The sequence below is a fragment of the Saimiri boliviensis genome, chromosome 15, assembly GCF_048565385.1.
Source record: "Saimiri boliviensis isolate mSaiBol1 chromosome 15, mSaiBol1.pri, whole genome shotgun sequence".
In the NCBI taxonomy this organism is placed as follows: domain Eukaryota; kingdom Metazoa; phylum Chordata; class Mammalia; order Primates; family Cebidae; genus Saimiri; species Saimiri boliviensis.
The window spans coordinates 88,804,587-88,827,513 of NC_133463.1; the positions used below are offsets into that span (position 1 = coordinate 88,804,587).

Genomic DNA, 22,927 nt, shown 5'->3' on the forward strand with positions numbered 1-22,927 from the left:
CTTCACCTCTTTTATGCTTGCATTAATCAGTTACAGATTTAAATAACTTTGACAATTTTACAGTATGGTTCCTCCAAGCAGCACTTGATAATTACAATATATCCTAACTTTAGAATGTCAGGCATCTTATATTGAGGTTATTACCAATAAGATTACTAATTACTATTTCTGTCATTTTGTCTTGCTGTTTCCACCACAAAAACAATTTTTCAAAAATTTTAGTCTAGCAACAAAAATTATGACTTCATTAAGATTAAAGAAATATTAGTCATAATAAACCTAATCACCTTCCGAAGACAAACAACAGGAAATACCAACAAATTTCAAAAGGTGACAGTATTGGCATTTTTCACTTTCTTTGCAAAGTTTCTCAACAATTACTATACCTCCCTTCCGTTATTCTCGAGGAACTCTGGGGAAACTGCGGAAGGCACTGAATATGTAACTAGAAGATCCAAAGGAGCCCCAGTTCTGCCTGTGAGACAAAGAAAATCATTTCAACATCCTGAACTTCAGTTTCTTCATCTGTAAAATGAGGACAGTAACAATACCTAGCACTTATTGAGTACTATGTGCCAGTCACAAAATAGCATAATAGCAACACTAATAATAATGGAAATATGATTATTTTAACATGATGATACCAGGTTAATGCTAACTCTGTGCCAAGCCTTCTTCCAAGTACTTTAAAAATGTTGACTCATCTACTTAACAAACTACCCATGGGGTAGATACTGTTATCCTCATTTTACAAATGAAGAAATCGAAACACAGAGAGGCTAGGTAAAAAAAAAAAAATTCACAATGTCACACAGCCTTGAGTTGCAAAGCTGGAAATCTAAACTCATGCAGTCTGGCTAGAGTCCATGCACTTCACCAATCTGCTGCAGTGCTTTATACCAGGCGTCCCCAAACTTTTTATACAGGGGGCCAGTTCACTGTCCCTCAGACTGTTGGAGGGCTGCCACATACTGTGCTCCTTTCACTGACCACCAATGAAAGAGGTGCCCCTTCCTGAAGTGCGGCGGGGGGCCGGATAAATGGCCTTAGGGGGCCGCATGCAGCCCGCGGGCCGTAGTTTGGGGACGCCTGCTTTACACCTATTTTCTCAATTAATACTTTTAACAACCGAGAACATAGATGATATTATAATCCATGTATGACACATGAACAAATAGAGGAACAGAGAAATTAAGTAACATACCTACTATCACAACTAACTGGTCAGTTGCAGAGCTGGGATATGCATCAGGCATTTGGACACCAGCCAGATCACACAGTTAAACCACCACCTACTGTATCACCTGTCTCCAGATGCTACAAAGGTTTCCAGAGAATAGTCTGGAAACAGGCCTCCAAAGGGTAAATGAATCACAGTGAGAACCAATGGGACAAAGAAAGCATGAGAAGAAACACAGCAAAGAATATGGGACAGATAAACTGCTCTTATCCCCATACAACACCCTAATTCACCAAATTGTGAAACTCATGCAATAGTCCTCTGGTGTCAGCAATCCTGCTCCAATACAAATTCAGATAAGAGCCATCATACTACATGCCATACATGTAGCTGGTACTTGACAGAGGTATCAAAATCACCTGAAAATAAATATAACCACTGAATTAAGCAACACTAAAATACATAAAATAGATGGGAAAATGCAACTCTTACCCTGAAAATCTTACTTAATATTTCTGCCAACTGGGTAAGACAATAATTATCTTTTACGATGTGTATTCTCAAGTACCTCTAAAATTAATGGGATAAAACTATTTCCTTTCATTATCTAAAAAGGCAAAGACAATAAAACCCTGACCTTATTCATCTAAGCAGTATTTTCATGGACTCTAATTAATGACAATTTCTTATATCTGTTTTGCCATATAGACAGAGATTAAAGCTAAAAATCAGATTTAGAAACTGTTAAGGGGTTAACTGCTATAATTGCTTTTTTCTTAAAGGCTCCTGAAATCTGTAAGATGTTGCATTAGTTTTTCAGTTGCAATGACACAGGACAGGATAAGAAGCTCACCAAAATTTTCAATCTCTCCATATATGTTATAAAACAAAGGGATTTTTTTTTTGCTTATACTCACTATAATAATGCAAATATCAAAAGGCAATCCAGTAATTACTTAAAGTTAACATGGCCCAAAACAAATATAAAACTTTTATTTTACGGAAAATGCATATATACTTATGCAACGTATTTCATCACCAAGAACTTTTTTTTACCCTAAAAATTCAATTTATCTACAGTTTGACTGCTCACCTTATTTAACAAACAGCAACAGTATCAAACAACTGTGTCTTTCCAAATTAGATTAACTTTCCAAGCTAACTGAAGCAGAGAAAAACCACTGATGAAGGATGTAAAGGCTCTCAGTTACTTGTTAGAAATTGGGCTTTGCAGTCCCAGACATATTAATACTAGTCTAGGGGTCTGATGGTGTCAGGAGGACACCTTGTGGTGAATGTGAATCCCTCTAGAACCCGCATTTCTCGGCTAAACGTGAAAAATCAACAATATACAATTTAAATTAATCCCTCATGATGGCCAGAAAAAGTTAACCATTATTACAGTTAGATTCATACTCTGTTTTCAAAAAACACCAGGCTGTTTTCAAAAAATATGTGGCTCACACCTGTAATCCTAGCACTTTGGGAGGCCAAGGCAGGTGGATGACCTGAGATCAAGAGTTCAAGAGCAGCCCAACCAATATGGTGAAAACCCATCTCTACTAAATAAAAAAAAATGGCCAGGCATGGTGCCACATGCTTGATCCCAGCTACTCGAGAAGCTGAGGCAGGAAAATGGCTTGAACCCAGGAGGTGGAGGTTGCAGTGAGCCAAGATTGCATCGCTGTACTCCAGCTTGGGCAACAAGAGTGAAACTCCATCTCAAAAAAAAATAAAAATAAAAATATATATATATATATATAAAATATATAAATATTATATATATATTTAAAATATATATGTATAATAGCAGCACCTAGTGTGGACCCATCCCTCCTCATATCTATATTCCAAACAACAGGCATAAATAAGACAGCTTTTCTTCCTTCCAAACAGAGCTACACAAGTAGGTGGCTTTTTTTGGTCAATTTCCCTCCCATATGCTTTTGGTTTTGTCATGCTTGTATCAATGTATGTTATTCCAGCTTACCAAGAAATTTCAGGAATCACTTTTTCAATTCTTTCTAAAAATTTTTATCATTAAAAAATGTTAAAACCAACCTAACACCCATTATGAGAGCTGCTATTAAAAAAAAAACACACACACACAAAACAAAACAGAAGATTAGGTTTGGTAAGCATATGAAGAAACTGAAACCCTTGAGCACTGTTGGTGGGAATGTAAAATGGTACAACTGCTATGGAAAACAACATGGAGGTTCCTAAAAATATTAAAACATACCACCATAAAGATTCAGCAATCCCACTTCTGGGTATAATCCAGAGAATTGAAAGCAGGGTCTGGAAGAGATATTCATACACCCATATTCATTGCAGCATTATTCACAATAGCCAAAAGATAGAAGTAACCCAGGTGTTCACCCACAAATAAACAAAATGTGGTATATAAACTCAATGAAATATTATTCAGCCTTAAAAAGGAAAGAAATTCTAACACATGCTGCACCTTGAGGACACTACACTAAGTGAAATAAGCCAGTCACAAAAGAATAAATATCATCTGATTCCACTTATATAACATATCTAACAGTCAAATTTATGGAAGTAGGCAGTAGCACGGTGGTTTCCAGGGGATGGGGGCAGAAGGAGAGAAGTTGCTTTATGGGCACAGAGCTTCACATTTTCAAGATGAAAAAAATTCTAGAGATCTGTTTCACAAAACTGTAATATATTTAATACTACTGCAACAGTACACTTAAAAACTAATAGATTTCACATTTTTAAAAATTAATTTTTATCACAATTTTTAACTTTAAAAATGTTAAAAGCATTTTAAAAGAGTTAATCTCATTTATGTTTTACAACAAACCTACAAATGTGATATAATTACATTTACTTTTATAAATGAAGAAAAAAGCTTTGAGAGTTTAAGAACAAGTCTAAAGTGAAAGAGACGGAAAAAAGAGATAATAACCATTCACTGGCTAAGGGCTTAATATTGTTCCAGCCCTATACAAGAGGGCTTTTAAATGTCTGTGTTTTAAAATGTAACCCCTTGCTGAGCGCGGTGGCTCTCACCTGTAATCCCAGCACTTTGGGAGGCCGAGGCAGGTGGATCACCTGAGGTCAGGAGTTTGAGACCAGCCTGACCAATATGGTGAAACCCCATGTCTATTTTTAAAATAAAAAAAAATTAAAGAAAAATAAAATGTAATCCCCTAATAAACTTGGAGACAATTACTGATATCATTTTCAAGAAAAAGAAAACTGAGGCTCACATACACAAGTAAAGGACTTGTAATACAATTAGATTATAAAAGTAAAAAGTCAAAGCCACATGCAACTCTGAAGCCCAAATGATTTCATCTTTTCCACCACCCTAAATTTAAAGGTCCATTCAGTTTATTTTGAGTATCCCAAAACCCTAAATCTGCCACATAGTATTACATTTTTGACCTTGGCATTTTTTTTAACCTCTAAACTTAGTTTCTCATCAGTTAAATGAAATTTTAAAATGGTATTCTCACGGTTATGATAAATAAATATTATAACCCTAATAAAGGGTTTTGAGGGCACCCAGTACATGAATAAAGGCTCCATGTCACACTAAGTACATCATTACTGTCTGCCTCTTCTGTGCATAGGCAGTGAGTTAAGAATTAGGGATCCCAAAATAATTGGAACAGAGTACTGTCCCCTAAGGAGTTCACAGTCCGTCAGAAGACAAGCACACAGATCAGAGTACTTACAAGTCTAACTTCTGGCAGACTGGTTTAATAAACCTCCAATAAATCTCTTCTATGTTTTAAGGCAGTTTGAGGCTTAAATAATTAGGTTTATTTGTAATACTAAAACACTGTCAGCAGCCTACATGCTTAATAGAAGGGGAATGAATAAATAATGGTTGGAACATCAAAATAAATGACTATTTTAAAATGGTATTTCTGATAATTTTTCACTGACATTGGAAAATGCTCAATTAAAAAAACAAACAAGTATCAAAAGAATAAGGCAGTTCCCAGTCCTAAATGGCAAGGATTTCAAGACAAACATATATTTTAAACTCCTTTGTCTTCTGCCCTATGCTTCAATGCGCCACACTCTTCCTGATCTGTCTTTACGTCTCATTATTTTGTAGCTTCTTAAGGTAAAAACATAGACAACTGATGCTTTTTTTCCTTTTAGTTATGTAAGTACTTAAAAGTTATAAAGTTCCCTCTTAAGTATTCTTTCAAGCTGCATGATAAAGATTGATGTTATATTTTTACTATTTTGTTTGAAATAATTTTCTAATTTTGAAACGTTTTCTAATTTCTCTTTGAATTTTAGACTCATGTATTATTTGGAAAGGTATTTCATTTCTAAGTACTGAGGACTTTACTGGATGTTGTTTCTTTAAAATATTTGCTTTTTATGTTCATTTATCCTTTTGAACAGAAAATACACCTGGCATGGTATATTTGCTTTAAGTTTAATTGGGGGGAAAAAAAAAAGAAAATACAGGCTGGGAGCAGTGACTCACATCTGTAACCCCACCACTTTGGGAGGCTGAGGTGGGTGAATCACTTGAGGCCAGGAGTTCAAGACCAGCCTGAGCATCACGGTGAAATCCCATCTCTACTAAAAATTAGAAAATTAGCCAGGTATGGTGGCACACACCTGTAATCCCAGCTACTCAGGAGGCTAAAGCACAAGAATTGCTTGAACCCAGGAGGTGGAGGTTGCAGTGAGCCAAGATCATACCACTGCACTCCAGCCTGGGCGGCTGAGCGAGACTATCTTCAAAGAAACAAAATCAAACAAAAACAAAAAAAGAAAGAAAGAAAGGAAAGGAAAAGAAAATACAATTATTATTAAATACATGGTACAAAATTCAAATGGATATGCAATGAACCATAAACATACCCCCTCTTCACCCTATCTTCTTTCCATCACATTCTCTCTACATAGACTCACTCTTCCTAATTTTTGTATAACCTTCTAGAGGTGTTCCACTCATATACAAGAAAGCATATATGCAGATGCAGTTTCTTTTGCATTACACCAATATAATGTACTCTACATACTCTTCTATACCTTCTTAAAAATTAAAATGTATCTTCAGCCTAGGCAACATAGTGAAACCCAATCTCTTTTAAACACACACACACACACACACACACACACACACACACACACACACACACAAAATTAGCTCGGGGTGGTGGCACATGCCTGTAGTACCAGCTACTCAGGAGGCTGAGGTGGGAGGACTGCTTGAGAGAGAGGAGGCTGAGGCTGCAGTGAGTAATGATTCTGCAACTGCACACCAATCTAAGCAACAGAACAAGATTCTGTTTTTTAAAAAAATTAAAAATAAAAGTATATTGTTCATCACAGATGATTTTTGCATAAATTTTTGATTTTTAAAAATACTGTAGGCCAGGCACAAGGACTCATGCCTATAATCCCAGCACTCTGGGAGGCCAAGGAAAGAGGATGACTTGAGTCCAGGAGTTTGAGAACAGCCTGGGCAACATAGTGAGACCCTGTCTCTACAAAAAATTTCAAAAACAGTTGGTTGTGGTGGCACATATCTAGAGTCCCAGCTTAAGAGGCTGAGGTGGGAGGACTGCTTGAGACCAGAAGGTGGAGGCTGTATTGAGCCATGATCGTGCCACTGCACTCCAGCCTGGGCGACAGAGTGAGACTCGGTTTCAAAAAAAAAAGCTGCATTAAATTATTATTTAATCCCGATTACTGAGGATTTTGGTGACTCTAGATTTTATGGAAAGACAAATGCCTTGCCCTACTCCTGGCACTATCCAAACGTCCATTTCCACATTCTACTCTTTCCCACTGTCCCCATTCTCCTCAACCACATGACTCTCAGTGGTCTGTGAAACTAGAAAGGCTTCTGCTCAATGCGTGTTAAACATAATTACTCAATTTTTTAAGTTCCACTCTGAATAAAAGTATTTAACATTTCTTTTTTTCTTTTATTTTTGAGATAAAGTCTGTTGTTCAGGCTGCAGTGGAGTGGTGCAATCTCGGCTCACTGCAACCTTCTCCTCCCAGGTTCAAGAGATTCTTGTACCTCAGCCACCCAAGTAAGCTGGGATTACAGGCGCCCACCACGATGCCCCACTTATTTTTGTATTTTTTAGTAGAAATGGGGCTTTAACATGTTGGCCAGGCTGGTCTCGAACACCTGACCTCAAGTGATCCGCCCACCTCAGCCTCCCAAAGTGCTGAGCTTACAGGCATGAGCCACAGCTCCCAGCCTAACATTTCTTTTTTCAAGGACCAGAACTACAGTAAGCAGAACTGTCAAAGCCATAGCTACTTTAACTGAAACAATTACAATGTAATTTTTTTAAGCTGGACTAGCCAACTCTTGAATTAATAAAATGTCTGAACTTTAAAGGAAGCAAGCCATATAAAAATTTATTAGCTAAATCAATAAAGTACGGATATCTGCATCTCCTATGATACAGCAGAAATAATGTATTCATTCACTCTTTTGCTGTCCAAGGATCCTAACAACAGCAGCAACTCAAATCAGCTGCTTCATCAGGGCACACAGAAGACAAACAAGAGGGGAGTTTGGACACAGCTAACTTACTAAGATTCCTCCTTCCCTGACTTTTTAAAACCAGGATTTCTAACAATTGTAATGGGGGGGGGGGGGGGGAGGGAAGATGATATTTCTGAATCCAAGACAGATCCAACAGCTGGCAACAGAAGAGCATTTCCTTTATTAAAAAAATAGAAAAGCTGCATAATATATAAAAAAATATATATGTGTTCAAAGGCAGCAAGAAGAGGAGGGGCTAAAAAACTTCAGCACCACAGAGGCTGAGCAGATCTGCAGTTACTTTTACCTTTAGTATGTATTTACCAATTCTGGGAAGAAGGAGGGGGCTGTGCATAGAAAAACTGTTGCCGAAAGACAGAAAAATCAGGCAAGGTTTTGGCAGGCTGAACCTAGAACATCTGTATACTTACTGTACAAAAGTATATTTATTGTCAAATATTACTCAGCAATAAAAAGGAATGAAGTACTGATACATGCTACAACACGGATGAACCTTGAAAACATTAAGCCAAGTGTTAGAAGCCACAAAAAACCGCATACAGCATGATTCCACTGATATAAAATGTCCAGAATAGGCAAATCTATAAGAAAGTAGATTAGTGGTTTCCTTGAGCTAAAGATTAGGAATAATGAAGAGTGATTGCTGGTGGGTATGGGGTTTCCACCCACCTATTTTTGGCATGAATTTTGGGGGTGATAGAAATTTCTAAAATTGATCATGGTGACTGTACTCATTGCATGGTATGTTAATTATATCTCAATTTTAAAAAAACAGACACAAAGTCTCTACAAGACAGTGGGTAAACATTTTCAAGACTTACAAGACAAAGATTAAAGTTCCTCACAAGAGGAAGATAAGAAAAAGGAACCAATAAACATAAAATAAATCCAAAGAGCTAAAGGACAAAAAAAAAGTATTAAAAAATATATATATATATAAATATGTAAATATATATATATAACAAATTGTTTCTGGTATTCAGAAACAAGTTCTAGAAGATCAAGAAAAAGAGAGAAATACAAATAACTAAAATTCATAAAGGAACTATAGGCATTACAGAAAATAAATCATAAATATAATAAATCACTGCTCCAAAATCTTGTTTACAATTATAAGAAACTGAAAATAAACCCCTGGCTTTCCCTTAAAAACCTAATCCTGAAACAGATTTTCCCAAAGCAGCAAATAGCACGGGGGTCAGTGTCCTGCGCCTGCAGTCCCAGCTACTTGGGAGGCTGAGGCAAGAGGACTGCTTAAGGACAGGAGTCTGAGGCTGTTAGCATACCATGATCATGCCTGTGAATAGCCACTGCACTCTAGCAGCCTGGGCAACATAATGAGACTTTGTCTCTCAAAAAAATATAAATACCAAGAGAACTTTTTTAAGTAAATAGTAACTTCATTCGCCTAGCTGCTAATGAAAACACCTTGACATCATCCTTGATTCCTTTTCTTTAGAACACAACTATCCCAACAAGTCTTAAAATTTATGTCACGCCTCTGCTCAAGATCCTCCAGTGGCTTCCCATCTGACTCAGAACAAATGCACAACACCTTACGATGGCCCTGAATGCTCTGAGACAGGCGTCCCCAAACTGCGGCCCCCTGAGGCCATTTATCCGGCGCCCCCCCCCCCCCGCCGCACTTCAGGAACGGGCACCTCTTTCATTGGTGGTCAGTGAGAGGAGCACAGTATGTGGCAGCCCTCCAACAGTCTGAGGGACAGTGAACTGGCCCCCTGTGTAAAAAGTTTGGGGACGCCTGCTCTTAAGAGATCTAAATACCTGCCCAATCTTCCTGCTAAATAGCCTCAAAATTTTTAAAAAGTAATGTTTATCAAGTCTATATTCTGCTAAGCCTCTGCTATAATAGTGACGAAATTTTCTGACCATCTGTTATTATAGACTTATTCCTATTTTCTGCACTTTATAAAGTTCACTTCTGAAAACAGCTCTATCTCTCTCTAGCAAGATGTTTTCTCTTCTACCAGTTTTTGATAATTACTTGTACTTGCCACCCTCAAGCCAGATACTGATAGTGTCTTGAATAAAGTATTACCTTTTCTTAGTAACAATAACTATCCCCTTTCCCAGTTATAGTCTTAATTTGCTCAACATTTAAAATAAGTTACTTGTAAGACTAGAAACTTGTGTTTCCTGGAGTTAAGACACAATTTTATTCAAATGCAGTTTCTCAACTTACAGTGTGACCTTCAACAAGGCATTCTCATTTCCATAAGTACTATTTGTAGAAAGGGCATAAACTACATATAAGGACTTCTCTGTTTCTAAAAGTAAAACATCAGGCATTTATGTGACACCCTGTAAAACTTGACAATTCCTATAAGGAAACTATGCAGGAATACCTGCCCAGCATCATTTATTTATTTAGTAACAGCATGCCAACTTCTATGGAACCATGAATCTGTGCCATTCAAATAGTGGGGTACAAGCACATTGCACCTCTTAAATCCCCCACACTGACCTATTGAAGTACACTAGTCCATTAATATCAGTCAATAGAGGAAGAATAGAAGAATTTTCCCCAAGACAAAGTTGTGGTGCAGAAAGAAGAGAGTGAAGGGAAGCAGGGTAGCACATCTGAAACCAACCCAACCCAACCCATGAAATTCCGAATTACTTAAAATGTTATGTGTTTTTTCTATTTTAGCTAATATGAAGTGTGTTTCTGCCATTTGCAACCCAAAATTTCAACTAATAAAATCCATAAACGAAGTCCTACAAACTAGCAACATTCCCAATCACCCAAAAACCATGCTAAAAGGATTATTCTTCCATTCATTCTGCTAAGATTAAGTGAGCGCCTACTAAATGCCAAACAGTGTTCTAGATATCATAAATACATCAATCTGTGTCAAAGACAGGGATATATGCATGTAAGATGTGCTGATAAAAATTTAACAACCAGCTCTGCAGGGACTGAAGGCGAGAAGCCCCAATTTGTGGTATCTGCTGAATTCTGTAGGTCTCATACACATGTGAACATATTTCTGTTGTATGTGCACATGGCAGTGGAACCACTAGATCCAAGAATGTCGGTATGTTTAATGTTTACTATGTACTGATAAAACTACTGTCCAAAATAGGTGTACAATTTTATGCTCCCATCAATAGTGTATGAGAGTTTCCATTGCTCTCTAATAGTCAAAAGCAAAAGTGAAACATATAGGCTTGAACTCCTGGGCTCAAGTGATCCTCCTTCCTCAGCCTTCTGAACAGCAGGGACTATGGGGGCACAATACCACACTATTCTAATTTTTTAAAAAAACTGTGTAGAGATGAGGTCTTGCTTTGCTGCCTAGGCTGATCTTGAACCCCTGGCTTCAAGTGAGCCTCCTGCATCAGCCTCCAAAGGCACTGGGATTACAGATGTGACCTATCAATGACTACTAAAGGCACTGGAGTGAAGAATCATGACACCTTAGGAACTAATTAACTTTACTGTCCCAAAAAGGAGGATGTGAAGCCAATGGCAACTATTACTGCCCCCTAAAACTGAACCGCAGTCTAACTAAACCTCTAAAAGCCAGCTACCAAGAAACATGAATTAAATAGCATCGCATGATACAGTAAGTCAAACTGAGAATATGAGAATTTCTGTAGGGCAAATAGCTATTTCTGAGAACACCAACAAAAACTATTATTTAAAAATAAAAATGGCCAAGGTGGGAGAATTGCTCGAGGCCAACAGTTGGAGACCAGCCTGGGCAACAGAGCGAGACACTGTCTCTACGAAAAATATAAAAATTAGCCAGGCATGGTGGCACACACCTGTAGTCTCAGTCACTGGGAGGCTGAGGTGAGAGGATGACTTGAGCCCAGGAGGTGGAGGTTGCAGTCAGCTAAAAATCACATGACTACACTCCAGCCTGGGCAACAGAACCAGGCTCTGTCGTAAAAACAAACAAAAAGAACCAACACGTAAAAGAATTATTTTTTAAAATAAATTTGGGAATAATTAAAACATTTAAAAATTAAATATTACCTAGTTATTAGAGAATTTTTAAAAATTATTTTTAATTTTGTGAGGCAGAGTAATGGTACTGTGATTGTATTTCTTAAAAAGTTCTTCTGTGTTACGGATATATACTGAACTTAGATGGGTGAAATTATATGATGTCTAGGATTAGTTTTAAAATACTCCAGCAAAAAAGTCTGGAACAGGGAACAGAATGTTACAACTGGGGCTCATTATCCTATTCTCTTTACTTTTATAAATATTTTTAAATTTCCAAAATAAAATGATTAAAACATAAAGAATAAAACTGAAGGAAATCCACTACATCAATTCATTTTTCTAATAAATTTGTGTAAACAATCAGCACTGCAATTACAACATTAACAAGTAACACATGATCTTAAATCAATCATCAGAGGTTAGAAATGCATTATCACAATTGTTAAATGTGTATAACTAATTAGAACTATAAGAGCATTAAAGAAAGCGGGAAATAGGAACAACTTATCAACAACATATAAATGTTTACTTTATATCTGTTTGACAAACTGTCCATAAATGATACAACCAAACTGAAGGAAAAAAAGCTACCACTCTCCACCCATGAAACATTCCAGGGCCCCAGGGCATATTATAGCAGGAGCTACTGTAGAAAAGAAAAAAATGATTCATATTAGCAACTCAAGAAGGCATCAAGAATCAGGATTACAATTCACCAAAGGCAAGCACCCCCACTCCAGAGGTAGCAACTATGCCTGAGAGTGACTTATCCTGACAGATTCTTAGAGAGCATAAATAACAACTAGGCTAACATGTATCCACGGTTCTCTGGCCCCAGGATCCATCAACTGTAGACAGGTCCTCCCAGAAGAAAGTTATTAATACCTCGGCCTGATTATAAAGGGGATTATCCTATACTAGAGACAAGGGAAGACTAGAAGGAGTTCAAAGCCGAGTCCAGTTCCAAACTGGCTGGCACAGACCTCTGAGATTCACTCTGTTAGTTGAAACCAACAAAATGAAAGTTTTTTCTTAATGTGTGGTTCATGTAATTTTAATGTTCAGTATGTCCTCATTTTTAGAGTAGATCAGAGCCTCAGCAACAAAGTGAAACTCCATCTCTTCAAAAAGAAAATTTTTATAAATTAGCTAGGCAAGGTGGCATGCACCTGCAGTCTTGGCTACTCAGGAGGCTGAGACAAGAGGATTACTTGGCTACAAGTGAGCTATGATAGTGCTATTGCCCTCCAGCTTGAGCTGGAGTAAAACTTTGTCTCTAAAATTAGAAATTAAAAAAATTAAGTAGGTCAGAACCTTATAGCTTTGTGAATTCAATCTTTTCAACTAATAAAATCAATTGTGGGAAAATGAGAAGCAGGATCAATGAGCAATGTAGTTTTTATACATCTACATCACCTAAAGAGGTCAAGGGAAGACAAACATGTACTGTATAGATAAATCAACATCATTCTAAATTCTTAATAATGTAATGAGTACTCACAAAGTCTACAAAGAGGTAAAAGGTAAAACAGGGAAGGAAGGGCCACTATAACAAAAGACACTTCACTTAAAAGCAAAAGTAACAACTTGTTGGGCCCATTTGCTACCTGGGATGCAAATGTGGGGGGGGCCTTCTTGCCTCACTGTACCCGACCAATGCTGTTGTTATGTTTCAGGGGCATCTTTAGTTGACCTAAAAAGAAGAGAGAGATAAGATCTTGATCTATCTCAGAAACAATCTGTAACCAATTCAAAAACTGGACCTACTTAGCTTTCACACCTCCACCAGCAAATTACAGAACCATCTCCAAATGTGTCACAGCACATGTCACATCAGAGACTTTGGTTGCTACGAATTTTAAGCGTAGCAAAGTTACAAATTAAAATACTACATAAAATTTTAAACTTAAGTCCCACAACAGCTTTAAATCTAAAAATTACCATTATCTGTAGTTCATCAGTCCCATAGGACAAAGGATATTCTAGAGAACAACATCTTTTTTAAAAACTTTCTAGGAAGATAACCTTTTAGAGAAAAATCCTGCTTTCAGTTAATTATATAAAGCTATTATAATGACTACTGCTCTTTTGGGATATGGCCTTTCCATGCATCTTAATAGCTAATAAATTAGTGCATTCACAAACAAGAAAGCTAAACATCAAAAACAGATATAAGGATAATTAACAGCAACAACTAAAAGCATTTGATTTCTGCTCCTAGACAAAGAAATACGAATTATATAAATATAGAAATATGGATCTCCTGTATTTCAGATGTCAAAATATACACCTAATGTGCACATTTTTAAGAACATCCATTTTTTTAAATGAGTGATGGAGGGCAAGAAACTGCAAAAATATGTTGAAAAATTTAAATTTTCTTTTTTTTTTTTTTCTTTTTGATGATTTGTGATTGTGAACTTAACAAATCCAAGAGATATTTTACGTTTAAAAAATATCACAAAATTGACTTTATCCTTTCTATATTTTAGCAGTAGGCACCTGTGAACAAAAGTATTTTTTAAATTCCATTTTCTTCTTAAAGAAAGCTCTAAATCTTTAATGAGAAAGGCACTGAACATATGTAAAGAGCCCTATCCACTTCTGATTGAGAGTCAAAAGACAATGTAACTAAGTGGAAATCCATTGCACATTATCATGTTCTTAGTTAAAAACACTCAAAACAAAAATAAAATTAAATAAAATAAAATTTAAAAAAAATCTTAAAATATATAAATTTAAGGCAATTTACATACATCCCCAAATAAATAAATGCTTACATGTAAACAATAAATTAATAGATCTGGTTAAGGAATATGCTATGTTTGCAATAATAGGAAACCCAAATGTTACAAAAGATAGCCACATTTGACTAGAGATTTAAAACTTTTGCATGATAAAATTATGAACAACAAATTCAATAAGAAAGGAATATATAGAGAAAATACTTTCACTTCAGGTGACAAAGATTAATATTTATATAATACAGAAAGGACTTACAAATTGACAAGGGAAAGAAAAAAGTAAAAAACGATAAAAGGTTATGAATAGACAGTTTACAGAAGAACAAATCTAGATTGACTAAAATATGTGAAATGATGCTCAAGTTTTTTATTAGACTAGAAAATAAAATTTAAAATAATGAGATATTGTTTTGTGCCACATGAGTCTGGAAGAATAAAAAAAAAACAAAACTTATAGCATGTATTGTTTTCAGAAATGCAGAAAGAAATGTACTCTTACTCAATAGTACTAGGAATGTGAAATGATACAGTATTTTCTTTCTTTTTTTTTTTTTTTTTGTGACCCAGATCTTCTCAGACAGCTTTTACACACTAGTGAAAGCATCAGTCTTTTTTTTTTTTTGAAGGACTTTTTTTTTTTTTTTTTTTTTTTTTAAAGAATAATAAGAAAAAGAATAAAGAAGAGGAAGAAAGAGAAAGAGGAAGAGGGAGAGAGAATGGGGGTATTGCTTTGTTGCCCGGGCTAGAATGCAGTCTAAATATGGGTATGCCTATAATTGTCCTTAATAATGGAGACATGAAAGAAAATGAGGGAAGAGAATAACAAACAAGGAGCCAACTGACATTTCGTTTAAACTTCTAAGTTGATATGATGTGGTACTGATAAGAGTGTATATTTTGTGTAAAGTGGAGAGTTCTATAAATGTTAATTACGTTTACTTGTTCCAGATCTGAGTTCAAGTCCTGAGTATCGTTGTTAATTTTCTGTCTCATTGATCTGTCTAATATTAATGTTGAAGTCTCACACTATTATTGTGTGGGAGTCTAAGTCTCTTTATAAGTCTTGTATGTCTGGGTATTCCTGTATTGGGTGCGTGTATATTTAGGACCTTTAACTCTTCTTGTTGTTGCATTGATTCTTTTATCATTATATAATGTCCTTCTTTGCTTCTTTTGATCTTTGTTGCTTTAAATACTATTTTATCAGAGGCAAAAATTGTAACTTCTGCTTTTTATTTAATTATTTTTGCTCTCTGGTTGGTTGGTAAGTCTCTCTCCATCCTTTGAGTCTTTGTGTATCCTTGAATGTGAGATGGGTCTGGATGCAGCATACAGTTTTAGTTTTTGTCCAAATTGCTTGTCTTTGAATTGAGGAATTTAATCAATTTAAATTTAGAATTAATAATGATATATGTGAGTTTAATATTGTCATTTAATATTAGCTGGCTATTTTGCCCATTAGTTGATGTAAATTCTTCATTGTATTGATATTCTTTACTTTTTGGTATTTTTTAGAAAGGCTGATACTGTTAGTGGTTCTTTCAGAAGCTCTTGTAAAGCAGGCCTGGTGATGAATTCTCTGAGTGCTTGCTTGTTCGCAAAAAACTTTATTTTACCTTCACTTATGAAGCTTAGTTTGGCTGGATGTGAAATTCTTGGTTGAAAGTTCTTTTCTTTAAGAATGTTGAATATTGGTCCCCACTCTCTTCTGGCTTGTAGGGTTTCTGCTGAGAGATCTGCTGTGAGTCTGATAGGCTTCCCTTTGTGGGTAACCTGACCTTTCTCTCTGGCTGCCCTTAGTATTTTCTCCTTCATTTCAACCCTGGTGAATCTGACGATTATGTGCCTTGGAGTTGCTCTTCTTGAGGAATATCTTTGTGGTGTTCTCTGTATTACCTGGAGTTGAATATTATCCTGCCTTACTAAGTTGGGAAAATTTTCCTGAATAATGTCCTGAAGCGTATTTTCCAGCTTGGATTCATTCTCTTCGTCACATTCAGGTACACCTATCAAGCGTAGATTAGGTCTTTTCACATAGTCCCATATTTCTTGGAGACTTTGCTCATTCCTTTTTATCCTTTTTTCTCTAATCTTGTCTTCTTGTTTTATTTCATTGAGTTGGTCTTCGACCTCTGATATCCTTTCTTCTGCTTGATCAATTCGGCTGTTAAAACTTGTGCATACTTCACAAAGTTCTCGTATTGTGTTTTTCAGTTCCATCAATTCACTTATTTTCCTCTCTAAATTTTGTATTCTTGTTGACATTTCGTCAAACCTTTTTTCAAAGTTCTTAGTTTCTTTAGATTGTGTTTGAACAAGTTCTTTTAATTCACAGAAGTTTCTTATTATCCACGTTTTGAAACCTGCTTCTGTAATTGGAACCCACTCGTTCTCCATCAAGCCTTGTTTCGTTGCTGATGAGGAACTGGGATCCCCTGCTGAGGGAGCGGCATTCTGATCTTGGGTATTCTCAGCCTTTTTTGGCTGTTTTCTTCCCTTCGTTGTAGATTTATCCATCTGTTGTCTTTATAATTACCGTCTTTGTAATTGGGTTTCTGAGTGGACGTCCAACTTATTGATTCTCAGCGCCGAAATCTGAGCAACCCACTGCGCCGACCAAATCAGCGGCGTTAAGATTGATGGTGCCTTTCTGACTCTGCACCAAGAACCGATGCTCCGAGGCGCCGGCAAAACCGCCTCGCCGGTCACAAGAGTCGCGCTGGCGACCCGTGGGGCTCCTCCGCTGGGAATCTCCTCGTGCGTGAGCAACAAGAATTCATGTGAAGGTGTGGCGTCCTCTCGTTCTTTGCGTTTTCAGTGGGAGCTACAATCCCGAGCTGCTAGTGATCAGCCATCTTGGATCTCTCTCCTAAATTTTCTTTTTATAATCATTACTGTATAGCTTTATTCTTACTTCCTGGGGAAATTATAACTTACTTCAGCTGTGGTTGTATTTCCACATCTGATTTTCCGAAAATAAAGTTATGCTATGAATTTGTCTATATAAAATGGACTTAAATATGAGAGAATGAAAGTTTATTTTTATGAGCTAAGTATATATAAAGTCTGGATATAATTACACAGGTGGCTTAAAGTATACTCTAATTGGCACCCTTGAATTAGTACCTAAGAACCACCTTTGAGTACAGAAATTTGCTAGTATGTATCTCCCAAGTTTAAGAAAAGCAAATGTCATCTTTTAGTTAAAAAAAAAAAAAAAAAAGAAACCTGATTTAACCTAACAAAAATAGGCAAGAAAACAAAAATAATGGGATTACTACCTACAGGGTTTAATGTAACTACATATTCCTAGGCCCAAAATATATCAAATACATTTATGTATTTTTAATGTGACCACAAAAGTACATGTATTTACTACAATGTAATCTTTACATATAGATTACGATTTAGTCAGGCAGTGGCTGCACGTCTGTAGTTCCAGCTATCTGGGAAGCTGAGACAGGAGGATCACCAGAACCCAGGAGTTCATGTCCAGCCCAGGCAACATAGCAATACCCCATCTCTCACAAACAAAACAAAAAGAGTATGACCGAACTTATTTCTTCTATTGAAAACTATACTCAGTACAATCTCATTTTTCGTATCCTCAAACTTAACTGCCCTCTGCTTCATTCTAACAGTTATCTAAGATGACAACACAACCTCCTCTTCACATCTAACACAATTCATGGTACTAAATTCAGAGTTTCTTTGTCTCCTCTCATGCAAAGAGAGATGATGCAAATAGAAGGCACCCTTCACTAAGTCCACTAGTGTAGGGTTGTTCTGTTTCCCTGTGCTTTTATTCTACGTCCTGACCAAATATCAGAGTGCCTTGACTGCTCTGTGACCCAGCCAGGTGCAAGTTTTCCCCAGCAGGCATGAACCCAGTGTGGAGCCTTGAAACATTCCCAGGCACGGATAAAGGTATCTAAGTTGCTGCACAGAACACTGAAAGAAACCAGCCCTGGACCTGAGACAAATTTCTCAAACTCATAAAAGCTCCACACTTTAATCCCCTTGCTACAGACATACCTAAAGAGAACACTCCCACTGCATTTTTTTTGGGGGGGGGGCAGCTGTCACGAGGATTGTCATAATCCCCTGTAAGTTTCCGCAATGAATGCTCTAGACTGATCACCCAACCCCATTCCAGGACAGTTTGGGGCACTCCCTTGGGAGAACTGCCCTGCCACTGCTTTTAGGGCCAGCCTTAGACTCAGTGGTACAAAACAAAGTGCTTCACCTGAGGAAACAACTCTGTACCACACCTTGGGTAAATATCTGGCAGCAGCCACAGTATGTCCTAAAATAAAAACAGCCTTCATGATTACTGTACAAATGCCATGGAAACATTTGAACAAGCTGTGTTATCTTCTTCTTCTCAATAAAATCCACTTACAAACTGACTCTGTTTCCATAATAAAAATATTTTAGGCCGGGCACATTGGCTCATGCTTGTAATCTCAGCACTTTGGGAGGCCAAGGCAGGCAGACTGCCTGAGGTCAGGAGTTCCAGACCAGTCTGGCCAACATGGTGACACCCCGACTCTACAAAAAATACAAAAACATTAGCTGGGTGCGGTGGTGTGCACCTGTAATCCCAGCTACTCAGGAGGCTGAGGCAGAGGAATTGCTTGAACCCGGAAGGTGGAGGTTGCAGTGAGCCAAGATGGTGCCACTGCACTCCAACCTAGGTGACAGAGTGAGATTCAGCTCAGGGAAAAAAAAAATTAGCTAGGTACAGTGGTGCACGCCTGTAATGTCAACTATTCAGGAGGCTGAGATGACAGGATTGCTTAAGCCCAGGAGTTCGAATCCAGCCTGGGTAATATAGTAAGACCCCATTCTCAATATTTTTTTGAAAAAGAGTATTTTTGCATCAAAAGTTACACCCTGGTTTCCTCCCTCCTTACATCATCTTATGTGAATAAAAGTACTGTTTGGGAAGAAAAGGTAAGAACTGAGGGCAAACAAAGGAGGATACATCTTCTTCAACAGTCTGAACAATCTTCCAGATGTATACACAGTAAACTTTATTGTCTAATGAATAAAAGTATATCCTAACCTTTAAATCTAAAGACTTATTCTAAACATTTAAAGCCAAATTCAAAAGAACTATAAATTTTATTTTTAAACTATGTTTACTAATTCAAAATTTTTCATTCAAAAAATTGCAAAAGAATTAATGACAAGCATACATAAGTGATCCAAGTTTTCCCAAATGCATCACTGCTACTGATATGTACACCATACAAGTTCAGCTCCATACACTGTAAGTTCAGCTCTAACAATGATCAAGTCGCATCCACCCCCAGTCCACCAAACGATGATAGAGTTAGGATCCACAGTTTCCACACAAATCCAACAGGTAGCCTTCATCAACCCTGCAGGTCCAGAATAAAATTATCATTTTGGGTTGCACAAATCTTCCCCATTCAAATCTTACATACCATTTCTGGCCATGTGGCCTAAAAGTCACATCTAGTCCCTCATTCTCGGTCATGTTGTCACCTATGTCATATATATGCCCAAACACCATTATTCTACCAGAATTTTTTATTTCAAAGCTGTTGTCACTAGGAGATAAAAACGGTAGTATGTACACATTTATTCATTTTATGGCAAATCATTTCATAAGGTTTATATAATGGAAAATTAATTTTCCTTCTCTGGCATTAACTATTAGTGATAATCTCAATGTCGCAAATTAACAAAGAAAGATGTCTTTTAAAAAGGAGAGACTGTTACTAAAATTAACATCAAAAACTAGGGGAAGTGCCAAAAACAACTCCAAATCACCAAGTAATCATCTGAAATATGAGTAGGGAAAAATGAACGAGAGAAAAGAACAGAGTACTGGGCCTGAGCCACTGGAGGCACTCAACTGTGTGCTGAATGAAAAAAATAAATCCACATACTTTTTTTCTATTCACATTCACTCATCACTAGCTCCAGCTGTACTTACTGTTTGTATTGACATATCCTTGATAGGACAGGCAAGTAATAAACACAGACTTCTGCTTGAAGAAGTTGGGACTAACAGTTATGTTCACGATGAACAATACAACATCCTTACCCTAAAATACAACAGTACACCAGGAAAGAAATGCTATTTTGCATTTGGGAGGCCAAGTGAGGAAGATTACCTGAGGTCAGAAGTTCGAGACCAGGCTGGCCAACATAGTGAAACAAAAAAATTAACCAGGTGTGGTGGTGCTACTTGGGAGACTGGGGCAGGAGACTGAGAGACAGCCTTGAAGCCAGCAGGCGGAGCTTGCAGTGAGCCAAGATAGCACCACCGCACTCCAGTCTAGGTGACAGAGTTAGACTCTTTCAGAAAGACAAGGCACAAGACAAGGACAAGGACGAGGATGAGGACAAGAGGAGACAGGACGAATCACATGACTACACATTACAAGTGATTCCAGATAGGATCCTGAATCAAGTGAAAGAACTGCTATAAGGAACATTATGTTGGCAAAATATGACCATGGTCTACAGCCATGCCCCCATACCCAATCTCAAAAGCTAAGCAGGGTGAGGCCTGGTTAGCACTGGGATTGAGAGACTGCCTGGGAATACTGGGTGCTGTAGGCTTTAAAAAAAAATTTTTTTTTTAATATGAACATGGCAGGGCGCCATGGCTCACGCCTATAATCCGAGAACTTTGGGAGGCTGAGGCAGGAGATTTGCTTGAACCAGGGAGGAAGAGGTTGCAGTGAGCTAATATCATACCACTGCACTCCAGCCTGGGCAACAAGAGCAAAATCCCTCCTCAAAAAAATAAAATATGAACATGAACTATATACCAGATAGTATCATGTGGCAATGGTAAGTTTTGTAAGTTTGATAATTTTAGCAACTACAAGGTGGTGTTGAACAATATCCTTGCTCCTAGCAAATACTAACTGAAATATTTTGGAGTAAAGAGCATGTCTCCAACTTTGTCTCAAAGAGATTAGAAAAAAAAAAAAAAAAATACACACACACACACACACACACACACACACACACACAAACATACACATATACATATAGACAGACAAAAAACAAGTACATGGAATTTGGTGACAAAATGTTAACAACTCCTTAATCTAAATGAGGGGCACAGGGAGTTCACTATATGCACCTGGTATACCTGCATCTTTTCCATAAATAAACAAACCTTTTTCAAAATAAAATCATTTAAAAAAAAGGGGAATGGCAAACTGGAAAAAAATGCTGGAAGGGCTTTTAGAGAAAGCGAATCTAACAAAGACTGTAACAGATATTGAGTGAAAAGGGAAAATTTATTGCATATTAAAGTACTGTATATTGAAAATAACAGGTGTTCATATTGAGAATCCTGATTCATTCAGAAAAGCTTCAAGTGACTTTAATATCTTTTAGTATATTTTGTCTAAGATCTGCTAAATATCCTTTTTAAAAACATGAGAAAATATGATTAAATTTTTAAAAATTTATGCTCCACCTCTAATTTGTGCTATTCCACACGTACTACTTTTTAATGAAATAGGAAGTCACATTTTTGAAGGTATTTTAATTGGCAGTTAAATCCAACATGTGAGCCAGGCACAGTGGCTCACACCTGTATTCCCAGCACTTAGGGAGGCCAATGCAGGCAGATCACCTGAGGTCAGAAGTTCAAGACCATCCTGGCCAACATGGTAAAACCCATCTCTACTAAAAATACAAAAATTAGCTGGGCATGGTAGTAAGCACCTGTAATCTCAGCTACTTGGGACGCTGAGGCAGGAGAATCACTTGAACCCAGAAGGCAGAGGTTGCAGTGAGCTGAGACCACACAAAAGAGGGAAACTTCGTCTCAAAAAAAAATTGAAAAAATTAATTCAACATGTAGAACAACAATCACACCCATAAATTCAACTCAGTGAACACAATATGAACAGCTATCCCAAGTTTATGCAATGACAAATGCACCATGAATGACTGCCACCTGGGCTGCACCAGCTGCAACTGTCATCAATTATAAAAAGCATACCAGCACACTTTTAAGCCTTCAAAACCAGGGTTAAGTTAATGAACAGATTCCCAGAGAAAAAATACAGGAATAGAGAGAGACAATAAAATAAAAAGCAGAACAATTAGTAATCTCTCTCCTGTTCCCAAACACCAGCTGTCAAACACACTACCAGTAGATATTTACTGTGTGATCAACATATAAACAGTACTCTGCAAAGACCGTCATAAATAGGTCTCATCTACTGGGGACAGCAAGGCAGGCCCCAAGAACACAGAACAGCATATACATTAAATAAACAAAAAGCAACTCCGAGAAGTCCTACTGTAATGTACCTCATCCTATCACTGATTCTGTTAGTACTACACATTATAGTATATCCTGAAGATCAAAAAATGATGATGAACTGATCGTTTAAAATAAACTGATTTTTAAATGAAAATTAGAACATAAAATTTTCTACTTTGATTCCACTCCTACTCACTGTTGTCACTTTTAAAGC

The 22,927-nt window shown here is 37.1% G+C and overlaps 1 protein-coding gene across 23 annotated transcripts in view; it reads right to left on the reverse strand.

The window, feature by feature from the left end:
- The window catches only part of PTK2 (protein tyrosine kinase 2), a 353,655-nt gene that overhangs the window by 269,496 nt on the left and 61,232 nt on the right, over nucleotides 1–22,927 (reverse strand). For 9 of the 23 annotated variants that reach the window (XM_074387192.1, XM_074387201.1, XM_074387197.1 and 6 more), the window contains exon 3: nucleotides 387–475. The exons of 12 other annotated variants lie outside the window; for them this stretch is intronic. The gene's annotated coding sequence lies outside the window, so the exon portion shown is untranslated. Of the gene's footprint in view, nucleotides 1–386; nucleotides 476–3,422; nucleotides 3,482–13,304; nucleotides 13,391–22,927 lie in introns of all 23 variants that reach the window. 2 more of the 23 variants (XM_074387194.1, XM_074387200.1) reach the window with 2 other exon arrangements.